Consider the following 5606-nt stretch of genomic DNA (forward strand, 5'->3'; position numbering starts at 1 on the left):
TCAAGAGACATTGTACAGCTAACAGGTTTTTTTGTGGGAAGAAAAAAGAAGTGGCAGTGGGAAAACACAGGGCAGTTACAAGTGGAACAGGACATCATCTGGACCCCCCATAAAATTCCATGAATGTGGAAGGGTGATTGCACGGTAAAAGCCTCATCTGGGAGCACCCTTTAGAAATAGCCAATGTAGTAACTCTTAACATCTATAATGATGAATCAGTGTTGGACGTCTTGAAGAAATTCACAATGGATTCAAACAAGTTAGGATTTCTATGAATCCAACCTGCGTATTCCGCAGTGGGCTGGCTTTTTCCAAGTTGTGCGGAGTCCACGCAATGGTTTTTTACTTGGGGGGGGGGGTGGGATTTGCTCATTAGCACAAATGCGCATTTGCAAACAGGAATGAAATTCTTGTACACACACACTCCAATCCAATTCTGGCAATGAGCAGAGAGCAGAATGAAAGATGCCTGCCAATCCATGAAACACAGCCAGAATGGATTTAACAAAATCCATACATCCCTAATCAGGGTTTCAACAGGCAAGCTATTTAATTTGCACTAATACTGTTTTTAGCTAGTGCTGTGCCAAAGCCTATCCTGCTCTTCTGCATCCTTGTCATTTCCCTATGAAAGAGGCAGTTGTTTTCTGTTGAGATATTGAGAATGTTTGAGAAAGTCTTCAGGGTGCACTGCTTCATTGCTTACCTTACTGTAAGGAGGTGGCTGACACTTAAGAGTAGACATGATTACTTACACCATTGACAGTTCTGAACCAAATTACTTCGCTGATAAGTTTATAGAAAGGAATGGCCCTTTACTTCAGTTTTAAATGCAAAAAATAGAAATAGAACACAAAAAAACTAGGACATTGGGGAGTAAGCCAGGTTTTGACATAGGATGGAGAGTATTCCATCACACATTATCAACTTCTTACCCACATTGAGAGGCTGCGATTTAGAAAAAGGCAGAGAAGAAATGTAAATGATAATAAGGATTATGGTAGTGATGATGACAATGCTGCTGCTGACAACAGTGATGACCGCAGTGTCAGGAATCACCTATTTGTCTTGTGAAATGTTGTCATTCCAGAATACCTGCGCCATTTACTTTTTTCTGAGCTTATAGTTCAACGCACAAAAGGTTAGCTGTGCCTTATCACACAACTTCTTCTGCACTAAACTCAGTTTCTTCTAATGTTTAACAGTTTTCTTTGTAAGCATGACACCTGGCAACTGGTCGCATCTTTCACTGAGCAAACAAAGGGAGAAGAGATAGATGTTGGCTAGCATGATAATCAGTGCTATGACTGAATTTCCAGAAGAGACAAGGCATCGACCTGTTTGCAAAACAACACTTCTCTCTACATTGGAATTGTAGGAAGGATATACAGCAACCTTAGTTAAGTAGGGCTGGGTCTGTTCAGTGCCTGGATGGGAAACTGAGTGGGAACCCCATGTATGCTGCCTTGAGTTCTTTATGGAAGAAAGATGGGATATAAGCCCAGGTCCCCTACTCCCCTTGGGTCCCAGTTTGGGTGGCAGCATGGGTGGTAAGCCAGGAAAGCTCTGAAGGAGGGGGTCAGAGGTTGTGGCCATCTGCTCATGGCTGCACCTCCCACAGCCCAATTAGAAGCACTGGCTGGGTCTGCGGGGGGCAGGGCTGAAAGAGTGACCTGGAGGGATGAGTTTTCCCACCAGTCTGCTCCTCGGCTACTTCAAGAGGCTGCAGCTCAGGCCTTCTCCCCACTCTGCTACCTTGGACTTGCTCAACCCACCCTGCCATAAGTAAGGCTGCCTGTTGCTGTGGACTGTTGTCAGCCACTGGTTGACGGGGCTGGGAAAATTTTTTACCTGGGGACCAATTAGCTCGTTTCACAGGGTTTTCGCCTTCCTCATAGCAATGTCCACTTCATGGATCACTGCCTTGTTGTGGCAAAGGGGCTTGCGTAACTCAGTGAAGCCATAAGCTATGCTGTTCAGGGCCACCCAAGATGGACAGGCCATGGTAGAGAGTTCTGACAAAATGTGGTCCACTGGAAAAGGAAATGGCAACCCACTCCAGTATTCTTGCCAAGAAAACCCCATGGAACGTATCACAAGGATAAAAGAGATGACGCCGGAAGATGAGCCCCTCAGGTCGGAAGGTGTCCAATATACTACTGGGGAAGAGCAAAGGGAATTTCCAAGTAGCGCCAGAAAGAGTGAAGCGGCTGGGCCAAAGCCGAAAGGACACTCAGCTGTGGATGTGTCTGGTGGTGAAAAGAAAGTCCGATGCTGTAAAGAACAATATTGTTTAGGAACCTGGAATGTAAGATCAGTGGATCAAGGTAATCTGGAGGTGGTCAAACATGAGATGGCAAGATTGAACACCGACATCTTGGGAATCAGCGAACTAAAATGGACAAGCTTGGGTGAATTTAATTCAGGTGACCACTATATCTACTACTGTGGGCAAGAATCCCTTAGAAGAAATGGAGTAGCACTCATAGTCAACAAAAGGGTGGGAAGAAAAGCAGTACTGGGGTACAATCTCAAAAATGACAGAATGATCTCAGTACAAATCCAAGGCAAAACATTCAACATCACAGTAATTCAGAGAACATGCTGATAATAGCAAACACTCTTTTCCAAAAGCACAAGGGGCGACTCTACACATGGACATCACCAGATGGTCAATATCGAAATCAGATTGATTATGTCCTTTGCAGCCAAAGATGGAGAAGCTCTATACAGTCAGTAAAAACAAGAGCTGGAGCTGACTATGGCTCAGATCACGAGCTTCTTATCACAAAATTTCGGCTTAAATTGAAGAACGTAGGGAAAACCACTAAACCATTCAGGTATGACCTAAATCATATCCCTTATGAATATACAGATGACATGAGGAATAGATTTAAGGGATTAGACCTGATAGACAGAGTGCCTGAGGAACTATGGACAGAGGTCCGTAACAGTGTTCAGGAGGCAGCAACTCAATCCATCCCAAAGAAAAAGAAATGCAAGAAAACAAAGTGGCTGTCTGATGAAGCTTTACGAGTAACTGAGGAAAGAAGGGAAGTGAAAAGCAAGGGAGAAAGGGGAAAATATACCCAACTGGATGCAGATTTCCAGAGAATAGCAAGGAGATTTAAGAACGCCTTCTTAAATGAACAATGCAAAGAAATCGAAGAAAACAATAGAATGGGAAAGAATAGAGATCTCTTCAAGAAAATCGGAGATATCAAGGGAACGTTTTGTGCAAAGACGGGCATGATAAAGGACAAAGAAGGCAGGGACCTCACAGAAGCAGATGAGATTAAGAAGAGGTGGAAAGAATACACAGAAGAACTATACAGGAAAGATCTGAATGTCCCTGATAGCCATGATAGTGCGGTCACTGAACTTGAGCCGGACATCCTCAAGAGTGAAGTCAAGTGGGCCTTAGGAAGCATTACTAACAACAAAGCTAGCGGAGATGACAGTCTTCCAGCTGAGCTATTTAAGATCCTAAAAGATGATGCTGTTAAAGTGTTGCACTCAATATGCCAACAAATTTGGAACACTCAGCAATGGCCACAAGACTGGAAAAGGTCAGTTTACATTCCAATTCCAAAGAAGGGCAATGCCAAACAGTATTCAAACTACCGTACAATTGCGCTCATTTCACATGTCAGCAAGGTGATGCTCAAAATCCTTCAAGCTAGGCTTCAGCAGCATGTGAACCGAGAACTACCAGAAGTACAAGCTGGGTTTCGAAGAGGCAGAGGAACTAGAGATCAAATCGCCAACATTCACTGGATCATGGAGAAAGCAAGAGAATTCCAGAAAAACATCTATTCCTGCTTCATTGACTACTCTAAAGCCTTTGATTGTGTGGATCACAACAAACTGTGGCAAATTCTGAAAGAGATGGGAGTACCAGACCACCTTACCTGTCTCCTGAGAAACCTGTATGAGGGTCAAGAAGCAACAGTAAGAACCGGACCTGGAACAACCAATTGGTTGAAAATTGGGAAAGGAGTACGACAAGGCTGTATATTGTCGCCCTGCTTATTTAACTTATATGCAGAGTACATCATGAGAAACGCCGGGTTGGATGAATCACAGGTCAGAATTAAGATTGCTGGGAGAATTATCAACAACCTCAGATATGCAGATGATACCACCCTAATGGCAGAAAGCGAAGAGGATCTAAAGAGCCTGTTGTTGAGGGTGAAAGTGGAGAGTGCAAAAGCTGGTTTGAAACTCAACATTAAAAAAACTAACATCATGGCATCTGGCCCCATCACTTCCTGGCATATAGAAGGGGAAGAAATGGAAGCAGTGACAGATTTTATTTTCTTGGGCTCCAAGATCACCGCAGACCGTGACTGTAGCCATGGAATTAAAAGACACTTGCTCCTTGGGAGGAAAGCTGTGGCAAACCTAGACAGCATAGTAAGAAGCAGAGACATCACCTTGCCGACAAAGGTTCGTATAATGAAAGCTATGGTTTTCCCAGTAGCAACGTATGGCTGTGAGAGCTGGACTATAAGGAAGGCTCAGCGCCGAAGAATTGATGCTTTCCAACTGTGGTGCTGGAGAAGACTCTTACGAGTCTCCTGGGCTGCAAGGAGGTCCAATCAGTCCATCCTAAAGGAAACCAACCCTGACTGCTCATTGGAAGGACAGATACTGAAGCTGAAGCTCAATATTTTGGCCACCTAATGCGAAGAGAAAAGTCACTGGAAAAGACCCTGATGCTGGGAAAGATTCAAGGCAAAAGGAGAAGGGGACAGCAGAGGATGAGATTTTATTTTATTTATTTATTTATTTAATTTCTATACCACCCAATAGCCGAAGCTCTTTGGGCGGCTCACAAAAACTAAAACCAAACAACACACAATAAAACAATTTAAAATATATAGAACATTAAAACCAAAATATAACAATACAACCACAATAAAACCTAGCAGCAGTACAGGAGTTTAAAATACAGATAAAAATTTTCCTGCCGAAGCGGAGCCTCAAAAAATTAGTTGAAAACTCATAAATGTTCCTCTCCACGGAAATCTTTAGTAAAAGGCGAAAGATTTATGCGATCTGAAGAGAAACCAGAGTTTCAGAGTAGAGGCTAGATAGCATCACCGATGCAATGAATATGGACTTGAGCACACTCCTGGAGAGAGCGCAGGACAGGAAGGCCTAGCATGCTATGGTCCATGGGGTCACGAAGAGTCAGACACGACTGAACGACTCAACAACATAGCAATGTAAGTTGGTTTAAAGGTCGATTCTTAAGCATCATTGCCACAACTTTAGTGTTGATGGCATTGGGCTGTATCCAAGTCAAGGGAAAAGGGGGTACACAACCCACTCCCCAGTGGAAGGGGGGTCCCTGGGGCTGGGCCACAGGGCTCCAGCCTAGCTCAGGGGCTGGCATGCTGGTGCCACTCCCAGGGGAGCAGGTGGGGGGACACACATGTGAATGGCCCATGCCATGGCATGGTAAACCCCATGCTCTGGCCAAAACTTCCCCTTTAGAGCCACCCAGCACTCAGGCTGGGATGTGAATCGGTCAGCAGGCAGGCTGGCAGAGGATCGGATCCAGCCCCATACCATGTCAAACGCTACAGTGTAACCAACAA

The 5606-nt window shown here is 44.4% G+C and overlaps 1 non-coding gene across 1 annotated transcript; it reads right to left on the reverse strand.

Annotated features, from left to right (window-relative positions):
• Positions 1-4964: 4964 nt before the first annotated feature.
• LOC146357806 (U5 spliceosomal RNA) lies at positions 4965-5081 on the reverse strand. The gene has a single exon (XR_014787038.1). It is a non-coding gene; the product is annotated as a U5 spliceosomal RNA (small nuclear RNA).
• Between the last annotated feature and the right edge of the window lie 525 nt (positions 5082-5606).

This window comes from Heloderma suspectum, chromosome 1, assembly GCF_057233095.1.
Source record: "Heloderma suspectum isolate Gila_16-S chromosome 1, 16-S_ref, whole genome shotgun sequence".
Lineage (NCBI taxonomy): Eukaryota > Metazoa > Chordata > Lepidosauria > Squamata > Helodermatidae > Heloderma > Heloderma suspectum.